Source organism: Heterocephalus glaber, unplaced genomic scaffold (assembly GCF_053883595.1).
Source record: "Heterocephalus glaber isolate CG9 unplaced genomic scaffold, H.glaber_assembly_v1.0 deba00001463, whole genome shotgun sequence".
Lineage (NCBI taxonomy): Eukaryota > Metazoa > Chordata > Mammalia > Rodentia > Bathyergidae > Heterocephalus > Heterocephalus glaber.
The window spans coordinates 2,439,591-2,459,658 of NW_028258310.1; the positions used below are offsets into that span (position 1 = coordinate 2,439,591).

Below are 20,068 nucleotides of genomic sequence, written 5' to 3' on the forward strand. Positions count from 1 at the left end.
AACACCAACCCTTCAGAATGAAAAGGCAGAAAATATGTATATATCTTTAAATGCTTTAAATCAGAGCAAATTACAAGCAACATGAAAGCAAGATGAGCTCATAAGAGCTAAGAAGTTGAACACTGATAGAGACAGGAAAATGTAACTGTCCATGAGGGACTATTCATGATGACAAATGATGGCATTTTCCTCAGCAAATGGGTTAATATAAAGCATAGGAGTTGCTGAAAAATAAATAGTCATGGAAATGCCAGATCTTAACCATTGCTCATGTAGAAGCTGAAATTAATGTTAAGAAAATTACAGTGGAGAAAGCAGGAGTTTTTCTCACAGATTCACAACTGTAAATTCAAATCATTCCCTAAAAGCTGAAGGCACTTTATAGGAGCTAGAAGCAGGTTCATATTTTTATGAGTTATATGAATTTTTTGGTGATAGTATATTCAGTGTATGTTTCCATCCTTCAAAAAAGTGACATTAACTTATGTTTTCTTAAAAAAAAAATAGGTTTATTATCTCTACAAATCAAGAATAAAGGAGAGGGGAATCCCAACAATGATTAGCAATAATTTTTTTGCTATGTCATCATGATGTGGGCTGAATCCAGTTTGCCTTGATATTAGAAAAGCAAAAATGTACATGTTCTATACCTAGGCACACTCTTTCCCAAATCATACCCATTTTGCTTACATTATTATAACCCTTTTGTGCCAAGTACTTACTAGGCCCCGGATGAAAACAGCAGAGACTCAGAAAAGTCCCATAGCTGGTCAGCAGGTGGCCTCAGACCTAGTTCTGTCTAAAGCCACAGCCTCTCTGCAGAATGTCAACACTATGAGACAGCAATCCCATTGCTGACACAATCCACTACCTGTCTTAGACAAGTTATTTATTCTTTATTATATATGTGAGTATATATATATATATATATATATATATATATATATATGTTAGTTTACTCATCAGCAAGGTGGTAATAGTATTGCCCACCCAACAGGAACATTATTCTGAGGATTAAATAGGAAAATGTATACAACATAATTAGCACAGTACCTACCACACTAACATGGCAGCATGGTCATCTCCTCTCATTTACTTAATTATGGTTTCACATCAGCCCAGGGCTACCTGACCCGGATCCACAGATGAGCTTCAGCTGACAGCAAAAGCCCTGAAGCTGAAAGCACCAAGTGGTAGAGGAGCAAGCTTATCATTCTGCATCAAATTGCATCCCCCAGCTGGGAAATGAGGAGAGGAAGCTGACTGAGAAAACAAAAAATGTCCACTGCAGGGAAGTGGTTACCAAGATTTTATTGAAAGCAGATGGTATCTACCTGTCAAAGATGACTTGACAGTTAAAGAGACACGTAGATCATTTAAAAATTCTTATAACACCAAGAAAAACTGAACACAGTAACCATCAGTTAATTGCTCCAGGGCAGGGCCAGACAGCTTCAGCTACATATTAAGGAAAAGTCACCTTCAGAAACCACTTTCCAAATTTCCTGGATATGGTACTGAGGCTCAGTTGATAGGATTCTGATCACCAATTAGCCATAATTCTGTGACTCCTCTATGGCCATTCTATAAGGCTTCAATTAGGAAAGGGGGAAATTGTTTGAGAAAAATTCCAAGCTAGGTTTGAAAAACCAGCCATGGAAGTCTAAGAATACTAAACAAGATTAAAGCAAGTTAATAGCAGCCTAGAGTGCAGAATTTTGGGGTTTGCAAGTCAGCAATATAGCCATCTACTTTCTTCCACACTGTTTTGAGAATCTGGAAACGGCACCAAAATTCCAGATTTTTATTTCCCTTTTTAACACTTGGACATCTGACAACATCCAAATATTAGGTTCATATTTTCTTTTTTTAAATTAATTTTATTGGTACCTTTTAGGTATACAGTATAATGACATTCATCGTTGGAAATTTGCACCTTTACATAATCTCTGCTGGTTCTTATTTTTTCCCCATTCCCCTGCTCTCCCTTCAACCCCTCCACCCCTACCTATTTACAAAGACTTTCTCTCCATTTTTTTATTTTCTCATATTAATTCCATTCCCTCTTTCCTTTCCCACACCCCTCCCACTTCCCCTTCCCCTTTGCACCTTTTCTTCCTATTTCACATTATCTATTACATATTTTGATCCTTATTTACACTTTCAGTTTGTCACACCAGAGAAAATATTTAGAATTTACACCTGTGTGTCCTATTTATTTCACTTAAAAATATGGCTTCAATGTGCATCCATTTAGCTATGTATGTCTCTGGTTTCTCGTTTTTTATGCCTGAGTAGTAGTCCATTTATTAAAAAAAAACAACACATCTTCTTTACCCAGCCTCCAGTTGATGGGCAATTGGGCTGTTTCCAAGCTTTAGCTATTACAAACTGTGCTGCTATAAACATGGGTGCACATATATCACTATGGTATGATTCTTTTAATTCTTTTGGGGAAGATACCCAGCAGTGGAACAGCTGGGTCAAATGTGACCTCTAGTCCTAGTTTTTTTTATCTCCATACTGATTTCCACAGTGGTTGCACCAGTCTGCACTCCCACCAACAATGGACAAGGGTTCCTTTCTCCCCACAACCTTGGCAGCATTTGTTATTGGATGATTTCATGATAGCAGCCATTCTTTCTGGGGTGAGTTAGAATCTCAGCGTTGCTTTCACTTGCGTCTATCCAATGACCAGTGATGTTGAACATTGTTTCATATGTTTATTTGCTATTTCTACTTCTTTGTCTGAAAAACATCTGTTCATTTCAGATGCCCATTTTTGGATTGGGTCTTGAAATTTGGGAGGTCTGATCTTTTTAAGTTCTTTATAGATTCGAGATAGTAGACCTTTGTCTGAGGAACAGCAGGTAAAAATTTTTGCACACATTGTGGGTTGTCTCTTCACTCTGTCAGTGGTTTCTATTGCTGTGCAGAAGCTTTTTAATAAGAAGAGAGTCCACTTGTTGATTCTTTGTGCTAGTTCATGGGCAACTGAGATTTGTTCATAAAACCTTTTCCTACACCAATGTCCTCAAGAGTTCTATCTAACCTCTGTTCCAGCTGGCTCAGCATTTCTATTTTAATATTTAGATCTTTAATCCATTTCCATTTTAGTTTAGTGCAAGGTGAGAGGTCTAGTTTTAATCTTTGGCAAGTTCAAACCCAATTTTTCCAGCACCATTTATTGAAGAGGCTATCTTTCCTCCAGTGAAAGTGTTTGTCTCCTTTGTCAAAGATGAGGTGGCTCAGTATGTCTGAAGTTGGTTCTTCATCCTCTAATCTGTTCCACTGGTCCTCAGGTCTGTTTCTTTGCCAGTACCATGCTGTTTTTATCACAGCAGCTTTGTAGTATAGTTTCAAGTTGGGGACTCTGAATACCCTCTGCCATGTCTCTGTTGCCTAGAATTGCTTTTGCTATCTTAGGTGTCTTCTTGTTCCAAAAGAATTTTTGGATTGCTTTCTCAAGGTGCCTGAAGTATGCTGCTGGAATTTCAATTGGGATTGCATTGAATCTGTATAGCAGTTTTGGAAGTATGGCCATTTTCACTATGCTGATTCTTCTTAATCAGGAGCAAGGGATGTCTTTCCATTTTCTGATATCATCTTCAATCTCTCTTTTCAGAGTGCCATAGTTTTCAGAGCAGAGGTCTTTGATTTCTTTTGTTAGGTTGATTCCTAGGCATTTCAGTTTTTTGGATGCTATTGTGAAAGGAATGGTTTGCCCTATTTCTCTCTCAGTGAGTCTGTCATTCAGGTAGAGGAAAGCTATTGATTTTTGTGTGTTGACTTGTATCCAGCTACTTGACTGAATTTGGTTATCAAGTCTAGAAGACTTTTGGTAGAGTTCTTGGGGTCTTCTCTATAGAGAATCATGTCATCTGCATATAATGACAGCTTGACTTCTTCATTTCCTATCTTTATTCCTTTTATTTCTTTTTCTTGTCTAACTGCTGTGGCTGTTTCCAAAACTATATTGAACAGGAGTGGTGATAGTGGATATCCTTGTCTTGTTCCTGATTTTAGTGTGAAGGATTTCAAGTTTTGACCATTTAGTATGATATTGGCTGTTGGTTTTTCATAGATGGCTTTTATCAGATTGAGGTAGAGACCATTTATTCCAATTTTTACAGGGTTTTTATCATGAATGTGTGTTAGATTTCACTGAATGCTTTTTCTGCATCTGTTGAGATGATCACATGGTTTTTGTCCTTGGCTCTATTAATATAGTGTATTACATTTATTGATTTGCATATGTTGAACCATCCCTCCATCCCTGGGATGAATCCCACTTGATCAGGGTGTATGATCTTCTTGATGATCTTCTGCATTCTATTTGCCAGTATCTTATTAAGGATTTTTGCATCTATGTTCATTAGTGAGATTGGCCTATAGTTCTCTTTTTCAGTTGAGTCTTTCTCTGCTTTTTGGATCAAGGTGATGCTTGCTTCCACAAATGAATTTGGTAGTATTGCTTCCCTTTCAAATTCACTGAAGAGTTTAAAGAGTAGTGGTAATAGTTCTTCTCTAAATGTCCTGTAGAATTCAGCACTGAAGCCATCAGGGCCTGGGCTTTTCTTAGTTGGTAAGTTTTTAATTACGTTTTCAATTTCATTGATTGATATTGGGTTGTTTAGAATTTTTAGGTCTTCTTCATTCAACTTTGGTAATTCATATGTATCTAGGAATCTGTCCATTTTTTGTGTGTTTTCCATCCGGCATACAAGTTCTCAAAGGAGGTATTGATGATCCTTTGGACTTGGGCTGGGTCTGTTGTAATTTCACGCTTTCATTCCTGATTGAGTGGATTAGCAATTGCTAATCCTAATTGCTTGGATTTATCTTTTCTTTCCTTTCTTGATAAGGTTGGTTAAGGGTTTGTCAATTTTGTTTATTTTTTCAAAGAACCAACTCTTTTCTTCATTGACTTTTTTTGTATCATTCTCTTAGTGTCCATTGCATTGATTTCTGCTTTGATCTTTTTAATTTCCTCCCTTTTATGAGCTTTGGGGTTGTCCTGCTCTTCTTTTTCTAGAAGTTTGAGGTTCAGCATCAGGATGTTTGAGCTTGCTCTATTTTCCTAATATGAGTATTCACTGCTATGTATTTCCCTCATAAGACTGCTTCATTGTGTCCCATAGATTCCGATATATTATGTTGGCATTTTCATTTAATTGTAATAACTGTCTGATTTCTTTTTTAATTTCCTCTGTGACCCATTGGTTATTCAGAAATGTGGTGTTCAATTTCCATGTGTTTATGAAATTCTTGCAGTTTCTTTTGCTATTGATCTCCAATTTCATTGCACTATGGTCTGATAATATACAGAGGATAGCTTCAATTCATTTCTACTTATTTAAACATGTTGTATGAGCAAGTACATGGTCTTTTGGAGAATGACTTGTGTGCAGCTGAAAAGAATGTGTATTCTGATTTTGTGGGATGGAACACTCTGTAAACACCTGTTAAATTCATTTGTTCAAGAGTTTGAGTTCTAGTATTTTGTTGTTTATTTTTTGTGTAGTTGATCTATCTATTTGTGACAGTGGGGTATTGAGGTCCCGCACTACTGTTGTATTAGTGCTTATTTGATTTTTCATGTCTGGTAGTATTTGTTTCATATAGTTGGGTGCACTAGTGTTTGGTGCATATATATTTATAATTGTCATCTCTTCCTGTTGGATTGTTCCTTTCACAAGTATGTAGTGTCCTCCTTTGTCTCTCTTAATCAGTGTTGGGTTGAAATCCACTTGATCTACAAATAGGATAGATACTCCTGCTTTTTTTCAGGTTCCTTTCACGTGGAATATTGTTTTCCACCCTTTAACTTTTAGTCTATTAGTTTCTTTTTGAAGTAAGTGTGTTTCCTGTATGCAGCATATTGTTGGATCTTGCTTCTTGACCCATTTTGTCAGTCTACTTCTTTTGATTGGTGAATTGAGACCATTAACATTGATGGTTATAGCTGACATATACTCACTTATCATTGTCATGACTTTTTCTTTTTGTTGATTTCTCCCACTTTGCATTTAATTTCTTGTCATGCCTGATGGATTCATTCTGCTTGGCTTCTTGAAGTTGTGATCCTCATTGTCTTTTCCTAGGATACTGTTTAAAAATTTGTATAGTGCTGGTTTGGTGTTCATGAAGTTCGTAAGGTGACCTTTGTCTTGAAAGTACCTTATTTCTCCATCAATTTTGAAATATAATTTTGTAGGGTACATCAATCTGGGTTTGCCTTTAGGGCTTGAATTATTTCACTCCAAGCTCTTCTTGATTTGAGGATTTGTTTTGAGAATTCTGCGGTGATTGTGATGGGCTTTCCTTTTCATGTGATTTTTCTTTTCTCTTACTGCTTGTAGAATTTTGTTCTTCTGTTGGGTTTCTGAAATTTTAACTATTATATATCTAGGTGTAGATTTTTTTTTGATCATGGCTACTTGGAGTCCTATATGTCTCACTTATCTGTATGTCAACTTCTTTTCCCCTGCTTGGGAAGTTTTCTGCACTACTTCTGTGGATAGTTTTTTTTATGTCATTTGCACACTCTCCTGTTTCTTCATTGACTCTGATCAGTCTTATGTTATTCTTCTTTGTATCATCTAGCAGCTACTGGATTCCTTTCTTGTGGTCCCTTACTATTTTTAAGAAATTTTTCTTTTCCTGCTCTCTAATTGCAATCCTGTCTTCTACATCTGAAATTCTGTCCTCACATTGGCTCATTCTGCTGCATAAACTTTCAATGGAGTTTTTAATCTCCTGGAAATCTGTTTGCATCTATTTTATGGATTTCATTTGTTTCTTATGTTGAGATTCCATCATGTTCCTCAGCTCTTCTATTTTTTTAATCTGTGTCCTCTCTAGATTTATTAATCATGTCTTGCACTATAGGCACAATCTCTGTTGTTATTTATGAAATTATTTCTGATTTCATTTTTTCCAGATCCTCTTTCATTGCCAATTTAGGGAGTCTGGGTAGTTGAGCATCAAATTGTCCTGTCTTTTTGCCCTTTGGGGTTGCCTTGAATGATCTGAAAGCCTGGTTTTGAGACTTGTTTATGTGTCCTCTCATTTCAACACATGCAACCTGCTGTGGCTTTGTTGAGGCATCTTTTTGCTCACCCAATGGTCTTCAATTCTTAGCAAGCCACAGAGTGGCCTTTTCTCTAATGCTCACCACTGCACCAAGTTCTGGGTTCATTGTGGTGGCCTTCTGGATCCCTGAGTTGTCCTGTTGTCTGGGTGGTGTTCTGACTGGGGTCTGTGCACACTTGGGGAAGTATCTAGGCCTGCCTACAGCTAGGGCCTGCCTTCCTGCATAGATGTTGACTGGGAGGACTTTTGGCTGGGGGCTGAGCACCCCAGTCACTGGTGTCTGGGCAGGCTTCTGGCTAAGTTCTGCATGAATTTACTGATGGTATCAGGGCATGCCTCTGGCTGTTGCTTGTGTGCCTGTGTAGCTCTTTTCTCAGTGGGTCTTTGGTTGGGGCATTTGGGTCCAAGTGGCAGGGGGTTGGGGCGGGGCCCCGGCTGGAAATTCCTGCAGCCATGCTGCTCTGCTTCACACCAGCTTCTCTAGACTGATACTTTAATGTATTTAAAGAGACATTAAGGAAAAGATTTCATTGGTCAAAAGAAAGGCCAGCTCACCAAGTTCTACATAGGAATGTGTATCATATTTCTGGGGAGGGAATGAAAGTTTGGCTTTCTAGGCCCATTTAGACCTAGGCACATCCCTTGTTATTATATTTGCTCTCTGGTTCACCACAATCCCCATAATTCTCTAATGTTCAACACCAATACCAAATCACTTCCACTTACTGACCACATTTAAATTAACCATATTTTAAATAAACCATTTTTTTGTTTGTTCTAATATCATTTATCAAAGCCCAGAATTAATCATGCTATTTTGGCCTGAAATGTCCTCTCTGAAGCTACATCTCCTTAGCCCAGTTGTCTACTTTCCCTCTGTGTTCCCACCACAATCTTTCCACAAGTATTTTCTAGTATTTACTAAGTGTGTTATAAGTTCTCAAATTCTATTGTACCAGTTTGTGTTCAACATATCTGGAATATAAGGGTACAGTGGATTTAATGATTTCTGAGAGAGAGAGAGAGGAAGAGAGAGATCTAGATCCTGTCACTATGACTTTATTTGGGGAAAATGTTCTTTGAAGCTGTAACGAAATTTAGGATTTCTACATGGTATTGTCTTGAATTATTGAACTGATTCTAAATTCAGTGATGTGTCCTTAGATAGAAGAGAAAAACCTCATTGGAAGTGGCCATGTGAAGACAAAAGCAGAGACTACGATGTTTCATCACAAAGAATGCCAACAGAGGAAGCTGGAAGTGACAAGGAAACATCCTCTGCTGAAGCCTGTGGAGGGAATGTGACCCTGTCACCAACTTTATTTTTGACCTCTGATCTCTAGACTAGTGAGAGAGCACAGGTCTGTTATAAGGCCCCTAGTTTGGTAATTTGACATTGTAGCCCTGGAAAACTAGTCCCATGTGAAGTAACTGCAAGTCAAAAGAAAAAATGTCAGCTCCTTAAATATAAGTGTGATAAAATCTAATGTCATAGTCAGACAAACACAGGCCATCTTTGGCATAATTAAAGATTTAGGTACGCCCTGCCTTTCTCCCAAATCTGACAGAGATGTGGAAGTAGAAAACTGAGTAACAATGAAGGGGAAGTTCCTGAATTGGGTTTTCCCACCTCAAGAGTCACTGTGTAACAGTTATTGCTCTAACAGTGCAACAAACTGGCCATCACTTCCAGTCCCCGCTGGGGACCTGGGAAGCTTCTTTCAAATTACCTGATTGCTTATGCCCAGAAAGGTCACACCTGCAGATACCAAAATTATCGGTTTTGTGACATCTTTTTGTTCTGGAAAAAAACCTCATTCTCCCAGCCTCACTCTAATAACATAAGTCTCCCATGGGAAATAACATTTAGCTTTCAAACACATTTTTGAGAAACATGTCATTTAGAACAGCATGGAACTTCTTGTGTATTGCTAAATGGAAGGGAAAGAAGTAGGCCAAACATAGGGAATGCAATTTGGTACTGCTTTTAAAAAAAAAGTTTAAAATAGAGATTAAATAGACAATAATGAAGACAAGAGGTGAGATTGCTGGCTATATTTTTTAAACTGTTTTATTTTCATATTTTAAACTGATTGCGTTTTCTCTCTCAGATTAAAAAAAATCACATATTTTCCAGGAGGAGAACTATAGTGAAGATTCGAAGAGGATCCATGTTAGGTCTTCAGAAGCTGAGATGAGCCTGGGTTTAGGCAGTTAGCACTTGTGTACGTTGAGTTTGCTGAGTCGAGTACACAGAGTTATTATAGGGTGTCCCTCAGAAAAGCATCAAGCCCAAGGGGAAATGGTGACAAAATGCAAGGCAGTGTTCACAGGCTCTGCTTGTGGAATAAGACAGGCTGGCATTAGAATCCAAAACCGTGCCAGGCATGGTGGCTCACATCTGTAGTCTGAGCACTGGGGAGACTGAGGCAGGAGGATGGCCATGAATTCAAGGGCAGCCTGGGATCCATAGTGAGTCAAGGCCAGTTTCTTTCTCTATAAAATGAAAAAAAAAACAATGGTTCTACCCGCAAAGTGTTATTAAAAAATTAAATAAGATATTGTATAAAAATCTCTTCTAATATATAAGAAACTTCAAATAATATCATAATCTATCAATTATCAACAGGTAGTTTGTCAATACTTTAGACTGTCAGAATGAAATAATATCTAATTGACATTCCCTTATTAGAAAATATTCATACTAAGTTAAGCAGAACAAAATTGAGGAGGTTAATAATCAGAAGGTAGCCTAATTATTTTAGGGTAATTCGTGCTTTGACTAAGTTAAATCCTTTCCCTGATCCATGAAAGCAGGTGTTTCTAGGCACCATGGGTTACATATCAAATACATAACAGACTTTCCTGTTTAGGAGGAGCTCTTGATGGGTCTTTTATGATACTTGGAGAGTATTAACTTTTTAAAAAATATAAAATGTATATAAGATTGCTCTGAGGGGAGGAACTTTTAATCTAATCCATTACCCAATTTACAAATGCTGTGGTTACCTAATGTGGTGCAGCAAGATAGTAGGGGGAACGCCAGACCTTCCCACTCCTCTGACCAGGCAGAGTCTTTCCACAGGGCTGTCCTTGTTAGTCTGTAGCACAGAACTAAGCGCTGCATCCATTTGGCTCACATAGCGTGGATAAACTTGAAAAACAGAGTGGTTTCTTGGGGACAGTTTATGTACAGATAGGGAAATGAATTACATGAAGTCAGCCAGGACTCAGATGATTGATAAGAGAGTGGTGAATCTATGAAAGGATTAGGCAAGTTTGTGATGCTTGCTTTAATATTACTTGAGAGGATCAAATGAGGTGAAATTACTAAAAACTTTATGATGTCCTCTGTTTTATTTTTATGAAGTTGAAAGAATTTATCCTTCTTAATTGCTCTTTTCTTTTTTTTCACCCCCTATAGGATTCTTGGAGATACGGGAAATGTAGAGTGCTTACAGCAGTGGTGGGAAGATGATGACACCATGAAATGATATTCATTCTTTTTTTTTTAACAAAATGAATCTTCATATAATAAAACACAAAACCCCGAAGAAGAATGTGCAGAAAGGCTTTAATCTAGGAATTGTGCCTTTCTAGCTCATAATGGAAGAAGATATCAGGATAAACTCTTCCTATTGCCTGAGAATCAGTGATCTGAGGTCATAGCTAAAAGAGATTCATACAGAGATGAGAAATGCCAGTAAGATAGGAAAATAAGCATCCCCACCCCATGAATCTTTAAATGCCAACCCTTGCAGATTTAGTCATGTCCTGAGAATCAGGTAGTAAAGAAGTTCATGGATGTACCTAACACATATCCCTGGAATTTAAGAAGACATCTAAAGACATAGAAATGGGTGTTTGCTAAAACACAGAGACTAGCATCTATTTCTCACTTGAAATAGATCAAAGAAAGCACTTTTTCCAACAAGTGTGAGGCAGAGCTTGAGTAGATTGCTTTATCCTGTGCCTAAGAAGAATGTGATGGGAGATACCACCACATTCATGGCTCTTAGAAGGTGACGTAAATTATCTTAGAGTCTAGAAAGACTACCAAATGTTGTCCATAAAGTAAGCTTCCATAAATTACCCAGGTGGTTTTAGGTAAAAGGAAAGAAGGTCCTGCTTGGAGAAGGGATTCTTACTCAGTTTTGTGCTGCTATAATAGCACACCAGACTGGGTTATTTTTAATTAACAGAAATTTATTTGGCATGGTTTTGGAAACTGGGAAGTCCAGGATCAAGGAGTTGTATCTAGGGAGGGCCTTGTGGCTTCATCATAACGTGGTAAAAAGTGCCACATGGGGGAGAGGGAGAGAAGGAGGGAGGGAGGGAGGGAGAGAGGGAGAGAAGGAGGGAGGGAGGGAGGGGGGGAGAGAGAGAGAGGGAGAAACTTGTTTACATCTGTGCTCATATCCTAATCAGCTCTTCAAGATCCCAGCTCTCAACACAGTGTGACCATCTGTAGCCTGTACAGCAATTTCCACCTGCACCTCCTTCCCGAACCACATGCAAACACCAATGAAAAGAGAGAAGTGGAATCAGTCAAAGTCATAGATCTCATCGTTTATAATCCTAGTATTCTGGGAAGCTAAAGAAGGTGAATCAAGCCTGGACAACTAGTAATTTATCAAGACCCTGGCTCAAAAAAAAATTAAATGGGTAGGGAATATAGTTCAGTTTGAAGGTCCTGCATTCAGTCTCTAGTACTGCAAAATAGAACAGAACGGAAAAGTCATAGAACTCATGAGGAGCATTATGTCACGGTGCTACGCTGCTTCTGCCACTTTGAAGCTATGAGAGTAAAGGAGAGAATCTAAAAGAGTTTCTTGTAAAAATCAGAGCCATGGTACATAGGAAGAGGAGATAGTATTGTTCTCTTGAGTGTTAAATTACCCAGCACACTTCATTCGATAATCTTTGCTCCCACTTCGAAGCACCCCTCCTTTTTATTATATATTACTATTTCATACATGTATGAATACAAGTCATACATGTATGGATACATGTATATATATACAAGTGTGTCTGGATTTTTTATTTTATTTCATTAATCTATCTTCCTAGTTCCTGTGTCACTATCTCTCCTTCTAATTACTACATTCTTATAATTTATTCAGGTTTTCAACTTCCCTTAAGTCAATTTTGGTCATTCATATTCTCCCAGGAAATAATTCAGTTAATTCTAGAATTGTATGTTTATAGTCCATCACGATATAGCCATGCTCTTTTCTCTGTGTTTATCTTTGTATTGTATGCCTGTGTCTCCTTTCCCTTAATTATACAGACAAAGGGTTTTATTCCATTAATGAGCTTATAAAAAATCTTGGATTTAGCTTTTTCCTAAATCTACCTTTTTTTCTCCTAATTAATTTTAAAAATCTTTTTTACTTTCAGTATTCTATTTACTATTTACAGTCACTATTTATTTCTGTTGCTTTTACTTTTTCTCATTACTCTTGGATTTAATTGAGTGCTGCTGTTTTTCTTATTTTTTGAGTCAATTTGTAATTTATTTTTATTTTTGTGAAATAATAAAAGCCCAGTGGGGAAAGAGGAGCCCTGCTCCACTGCTGGTGGGAGTGTAGACTGGTGCAAGCACTGTGGAAATCAGTATGGAGATACCTCAAAGAACTAGGACTGGAAGTCCCATTTGACCCTGCTATTCCACTGCTGGGGATCTTCCCCAAAGAATTAAAAGAATCATACCACAGTGATATATGTGCACCCATGTTCACAGCAGCACAGTTTGTAATAGCTAAAACTTGGAAGCAGCCCAAATGCCCATCAACCAGAGACTGGATAAAGAAAATGTGGGTTTTTTATAAAATGGAGTCCTACTCAGCCATCAAAAATGAGAAATTAGAGACATTTATAGCTAAGTGGATGCACATTGAGGCAATACTCTTAAGTCAAATAAATAGGACACACATGAATAAATACCAAACAGTTTCTCTGGTGTGAGAAACTGAAAGTGTAAATAAGGACTAAATGTCTAATAGGTCATGTGAAATAGGAAGAAAAGGGGCAAAGGGGAAGGAAGTGGGAGGGCTAAGGGAAAGGATAGAAGGGAATGGGATTAATAGGAGAAAATGGAAAAATAGGAACAAAAGTTTTGTAAATAGGGAGGACTGGAGGGGTTGAAGGGAGAGCTGGGCAAGGGTGAAAAACAAGAACCAAGAGAGACTATGTAAAGGTGCAAATTTCCAATGATGAATGTCATTATGTTGTATACCAAAAATGTACCAATGATTAGAATGAATAATCGATAATGTAAAATAGGAAGAAAAGGTCCAAAGGGGTAGGGGTAGTGGGAGGCACAGGGAAAAGGAAAGAAGGGAAAGGAAAAAATGATGAAAAATGGAAAAAATGGAAAGAAAGTCTTTGTAAATAGGGAAGGGTGGAGGGCGTCAAGGGAGGGCTAGGAATGGGGAAAAAAGAAGAACCAAGATGCATTATATAAAGGTACAATTCCCAATGAGAAATGTAATTGTGTTGTATACCTACAATGTACCAATAAAAGAATTTAATACAAAAAAAAAAGAAATAATAAAAGCCCTTTATGATATGAATTTTTAAAGTGATGATTTGGTTATATCCTAGGATTTTTTAATGTATAGTGTTTTACATTTTTTCTAAATAGTTTTCAATATCAATTCTCATCAGACTTTCATCAAAATTGCTGAGGAAAACACCTGAATTTTAATGATGGACAGATGTTAATGTCCTAGAGAACATAATGGGAGTTTTCTTGTGGCCCATTGTATGATTGATTTTCATAAAGCTTTCTTGAGAACTTGAATAAAAAATATATTTTTATTTATTGGGCATGAAGTTTTAAATATTGCTGAAAAATTATTCCACTTAAAGCCTTTTTAAACCTCTCAATGACTACTGGTAGTACATTAAATTTTCTTCATATAATAGTATGGTTTCTCCCATTTTAATAAAAGGTACTTAAATTCTCAGATTAAAAAAAGAGTAAACCATAACTGGATAAATTATGAGAAAATATTTTTATTATTTTGGTGAAGGAAATATTTCCAAAATCAAGATGCAAAATAAAGAGTCCATTGAAAAGGTTTAGCATATTTAAATACAAAATCGAAAAGCTCTTATGATGAAAGACACTATAAATAAAATTTTTAAAACAGCAAACATTTGCAACATATAAAGCAATATTTCAAGTTGATCTACCCTCATTCTTTTTTTTTTTTTTTTGTACTGGGGATTGAACTCGAGACCTTGTGCTTGCGAGGCAGGCATCGGAACAACTGAACTAAATCCCCAGCCCTGGTCCTCATTCTTTTGCCTTCACTCATGAGTAGACAGATAGTCATGCTCTGATACCTCATTGGAGGCAAATGTTCAAAGGGGTTTCTTTCTTCTGGTTACCCTTCCTTTTCTAATGTCCCCGGCAACTCATTGCCATAACACACCCAATGCAAAGGGAACAGAAGCATGAGTAGGACTGCGAAGTAGCCTGCATAATAACTTTCCCCAGTGCACACTTGATACTTCAAGGACTACTCAGCCTGACTAAACTGTTCAAATCCTCCTTGTTGGGCATTAAAACACAAGACAGAGACAGTACAGAGCCACTGGCAAGAAAGAAAAAGCAAAAGACAAGAGCCATGCCCGGAAGATGGGGAAAGAGAAATCAGGAGGCTGCAGGAGACACGCATCAAAAGAAACCATAAGGGGGCTGGGGATTTAGCTCAGTGGTTTCGCCGCCTGCTGCACAAGTCCAAGGACCTGAGTTCGATCCCCGGTATCAAAAAAAAAAAAAAAGAAAGAAAAGAAAGAAAGAAAGAAACCATAAGGGAAGGAAGGAAGGAAGGAGCAGAGACAGGAATGATAGGAGGAAAATATGATGCTGTTACATTAAAAGAAGAGAGAAAAGCTAGGGAACAAGTCAACTAGAATAAAGTAGAAGGATACATATGTCCTCTGAAGTGTAAAGAGTTTTGTTTGTTTGTTTGATTGTTTATCCCCAGACAGGGTTGAATGGAATTGTACTTTTTTGGAATGTGATGTTTCATCTGTGAAAAGTCTCTTTGGTCATCTTTGGTCTCTTGTTCCTTGTCTCTATAATAAATCACCAATAGGGAGATATTCCAAGTTATTTTCCTGTCCTTATAACCAGAAATAAACTACCTAATAAAATTCCTTGTCTTCATTGTAGGTGGTGCTGCTCTAACTTCACATTAGATTTTCTAAGAATCATACAAGCCTGTCAAGCATCTAGCTATACTTTCGCTCCCTCTGGATGTGCCACATAATTGATGACTTCTTTACTCCAGAACTGTTAACATTCCCTGAAATCATTAGTATAAATACTTTATTAATAATTTGTATTTATAGAACATCTGCCTCCCAAAGAGCTCAAAGCTGTTTACAGACATCATCTCATTAATCCTGATAGCAACTCTTTTCTTTATAAGGTATAAATGTGTAATAGCTAATGGGTACTGTCATCTTCATTTGACTCACGGGAAAACTGAAACCCAAAGAAGAGTTACTATTTCAAGGTCAATCAGTAATCTGGGAAATAGCATAGAAATACAATCCAGAATTTCTGCCTCCTCGTTCTTTATGTTTTACCCTAGAAACCTCTCTTTCAGATCACACACATTCATTACTATGCATCAGAATAAATTTTTAATAATGCTTCCTCCACTGAAGCTAAAAAGAAATCCCATAAACTCAAGTATGATAACTGAGTGGACTTTCACTTATGCAGTGAGAGTAGTGAAGAAAGATTAAATTGTAGAACTAGACAGCATTTTTATTGAAATCTTTAATTTAGTGAAGAAGTTGCTGGTTAGCATTAGATTGTATTCCCTGTCTATATTGGAAGTAGAAGATACAACTTCCAGGTGACTAAAAAATTAGAATAATAAATATTCCCAAGCAGGATGTATGTTGAATGATGGTGTATGCTAGCCATATGCATGCATGATGCTGCTGCAATTCTATGAAGCTGCCATTATTTTACTGATGAAGAAACCGTGAATCAATTCAGTTACATGCTAAGGCTGAGTTTTTAAGTCCCATGTCTCTGCTTCTCTTACCTATGCTTTTAACTCATATCACCCATCCACAAAGAACAGTAATAGTTGCTGCTATTGCTCTTGTTGCTTGAGTTGGGTTGTCCCAGAACCACAGAACAAGCTTACTATTGAGTGGTACAACCACTATAGAAAAGCTTTCTAACAGTTATGAAAGACGCTAAAGAAAGTCATTAAAAAATAGACTTTGATGTTGAAAAGTCTTTAATTCTGTTTGTAAGCCTGGATGCCAAAATATAATTTAGCTGCTTAGAACTGTCCAACATTAAGACAAGTCTACACTAATATGGGAGGGTTAGTAAAATCATGAGAAATGGAAGCTTTTCAAACCGGTTTCTTACCAATGAAAAGTAAGACAAGGTTCAAAATGTACAGTGGCCACACAATTCCATATGAAAAATTCACAATAAATTTATATTAGCACAGACTATTTGTAAATACAGAAGTACAGTACTCCATGATACAATAATCAACTAAATTAAACAAGTCTAAATGGAAGCAAGAACCTGTACATGGAGGATGAGGATGGTTCATTTCCTTTTGTTTTGTTTTTCCCTTTCTTATCATCTCCTTGGCATTAACTGCTCATTTATGGTCTCAGAAGAGGACCAGGAAGCCACAACAACAGATTTTATTTCCTAGTCCCAAAGACAGGAAAAAACGTACACTTTTGAGTTTGTTGAGGCCCACTACACATCTAAAACTCATGTGGTGGTCTTTTAACCATGGAAATGATAGGATAGCAAAGGGCATAATATTATTGTTCCCTTTAAATACTTTCTTTTAAATATTTTCTTTCTGCCTTTAATAATAAAATATTTCAAACATAGAGAATACTATAGTACTATAAATTAGAGCACCATATACAAGTCATGTAACCAACATTCTGGTTTAACACATGTATTCACTTTGAGGACTTTAGCCATTTCTCTTTGAAATAAAAATGTCACTAATACAAGTCTTCACCTCTCACCATCATATCTGTTTCCTCCCTTTCTTCTTCAAGTGAGCCATTATCCTAAATGTGGTCTGTGTTCTTAACAGCAATATTTTCATATTTTTATTGCTCTTACATGAAGAATATATAATTTTGTATAGTCACAAAGTTCACACAGTTGTGTCTACTATATTCTTTTGTATCCTGATTTTATGACTCTGCATTTTTTATTGTGCTAACATATACATAACTAAAATTTATCAGTTTAGCTATTGTTAATGATATACTTCTCTGGCATTAAGTTTATTTCCATTATTGTATAACCATCACCAAAGTCTATCTCCTGGACTTTTTTCATTTTTTCCCAAACCAAAATGCTTACCTGATAAACAATTGGTCCTGATTCTCCCCACACTTTCTGGAAACCCCACTCTGCTGTCTGTCGCTAAGAATCTGACTACTCTCGACACTCACCATGGAGGAATCATACACTATTTTTCTATTTATGACTGGCTTATTTTACTTACCATAGTGTATTCAAATTTCATCTATGTTATTGCATGCTTTATAATTTCCTTTTAAAAGGTGACAAACATTCTCTTGTATGTATATTCTACATGTTGTTCATCCATTCATCACTGATACTTGGGTGACTTCCACCTTTTGATTGTGGTGAATAATACTGCCATGAACATGGGTCTATAAGTATCTACTGAAGCCTCATCTTGCAGTTCTTGTGAGTACATACCCAGGAGTGGAATCCCTCTATCATGGTGATTCTATGGTTAAGGTTTGGAAGAACTGCCATACTGCTTTCTACAGTAGCTTACCATTTTACATTCCAACTAGAGACACACAAGGGCCCCACTTTCTCTACATCTTTGCCAACATTTAAAGCTTTGTTTTTGAGATTTATCCATATAAGGCAAGTGGATCTAATTAATTTGTTTTACCTGCTGTACAATAATTCTTTCTATGAATAAACCATAGTGTATTATCTAATCCTGAAGATAGCATTTGGGTTATTTCTTGTCTTCTATTACAACCCATGACACAGTGAGCATTTTCCTATGTCTCTCTGTTTACAGAGATGAGTTATAACCTTAGGAGTGGAATTTCTGAGCCCCAGGATATGTCTATTATAAACTTTAGTATCCATGCCAAATTTTTCTTCAAAGAGACATTTCCCAAATTATATTTTTACAAGTGAAACAGGAGAGTTACATGTAACATATTTTCCATTTTTTTGGTTTGTTTTTTGCAACGGTGGGGATTGAATCTGGAGCCTCCATATTGAGCTACATCCCCAAGTATTTTATTTTATTTATGTATTTTTATTGTTTGAGACAGCACCTCTCCAAGTTGCTCAGGCTGGGCTTGAGCTTGCAGTTCTTCTGCCTCAGCCTCCCAGAGTGTTGGTATTACAGGCATGCACCACTGTGCCTAGTTTCTTCATATTTTAGAGCTAGAGAGGATGCCTGTTCACAGGTTTATAATGATTTTTCTCTGCGGGTGTTTTTTACTTTTGTTTTATCTCTTCCCTGACCCACCTCTGATGATTTCCTTCTGCCCCATTGGATGTCAACTTTATCATGATAGTCAATCTTAGAGATTTTTTTTCCTCACTCACAAAACTACCCAAAAGAGCCAACAATCTACTTCTTTATAGGAATTAGAAAGTAAAATGATTTAAAGACCACCTAGAACCTCTAGATGGTGAAAGTACACATCTACATGTGTCCTTACCATAGAGTCAGCTGCAGGGCCACTCGTTGAATAAATTCCAGGAATGAACTCAGGCGCTGTGGAAAGGGAATGTCCAGGTATGACTGCCAGCATTACTTGGTCCCCGGGAGCGGGACTACAGCCCAGATAAAGCAAGTGAGGCATCTATCCTAAGTACAAAATTGAAAGGAACCCAAAAATTCAGTAATCAAAAAGGATAATATCTCAGTGAAATATTTTTAAAGCAAAATTAATCCCAAACTCTACAATAAACAAAATATTACAATTTAATAAAGACAAGATTAATATTATCATACCTATACTGATTATAACTTTTCCAGTTTAATAAATCCTTTCTTTATGTGAAGAGTGCTTTTTACTTTTTCAAACAAGAGTCAATTAAGGAAAAAAAATTCATGCTTACCTCATTTTAAAAATTCAGAATGAAGGTGCTTTATGAATCCTCTTGAATATAAGAATGGCAAGGAGAAAGTTACAACAGATTTTTAGCCAATAAAATAGGAATACATTTGGAGATTAACATCACAGAAATTATTTTCTCATTTACCAGCTTGAAATTAGCATTGACAGCCATTTGTAAAACAGTGAACTATATAGATTATTCATCAGTAGCCTATGAAGTTTATGGTTGAAGTAGACATTTTCTACAATCAAGTGAAGGACAGCTCCTATTCTTCAAAACAAGTGTATTAGTTTGCTAGGGCTGCATAGAAAACACTATAGACACAGGGTTTTTGTTAGTTTATCACATTTCTGAAGCCTGGAAGTCTAAGACAAAAGTGTGGAGCACTGATTTCCTTTGAGGCCTCTCTCTTCACCCTCCTGCTGCCTACTCCGTGCACCTTTATCTTTGATGTCTCTCTCTGCATGTCCAAATTTTCCCCTTACAGGAATGCCCATCAGTTGCAGCAGGCCCATAGTAACAGCCACATTCTCGCTGAATAACCTCTTCAAAGAGCCCATCTCCAAATACAGACACACTGTGAAGTACAGCGTGCTGGAGCTTCAGCATAGGAATGGGGGAAGGATACAATTCATCCCAAAGTAAGGGAGAAATAAGTCATTGTTAGCACGGAAGTTTTATTCCTCAGTAACTAATCTAGGTCTGAAAAAGGAAGCTAGCCTTTGTTCTAACATAGAGATTTCCTGAATCGTTCCCCCTATCAGGTTGTCCCAGCAGCAACCTTGCTTCAAAATGAGGAGATAGAAGCTGTGA

General features: G+C 37.0%; 1 long non-coding RNA gene across 1 annotated transcript; it reads right to left on the bottom strand.

The window, feature by feature from the left end:
* Positions 1-9,162: 9,162 nt before the first annotated feature.
* On the bottom strand, positions 9,163-19,827 carry LOC110351113 (uncharacterized). The gene is made up of 3 exons (XR_002398199.2): positions 19,256-19,827; positions 18,853-19,001; positions 9,163-9,591 (listed from the first exon to the last, which is right to left on the bottom strand). It is a non-coding gene; the product is annotated as an uncharacterized LOC110351113 (long non-coding RNA).
* Positions 19,828-20,068: the final 241 nt, after the last annotated feature.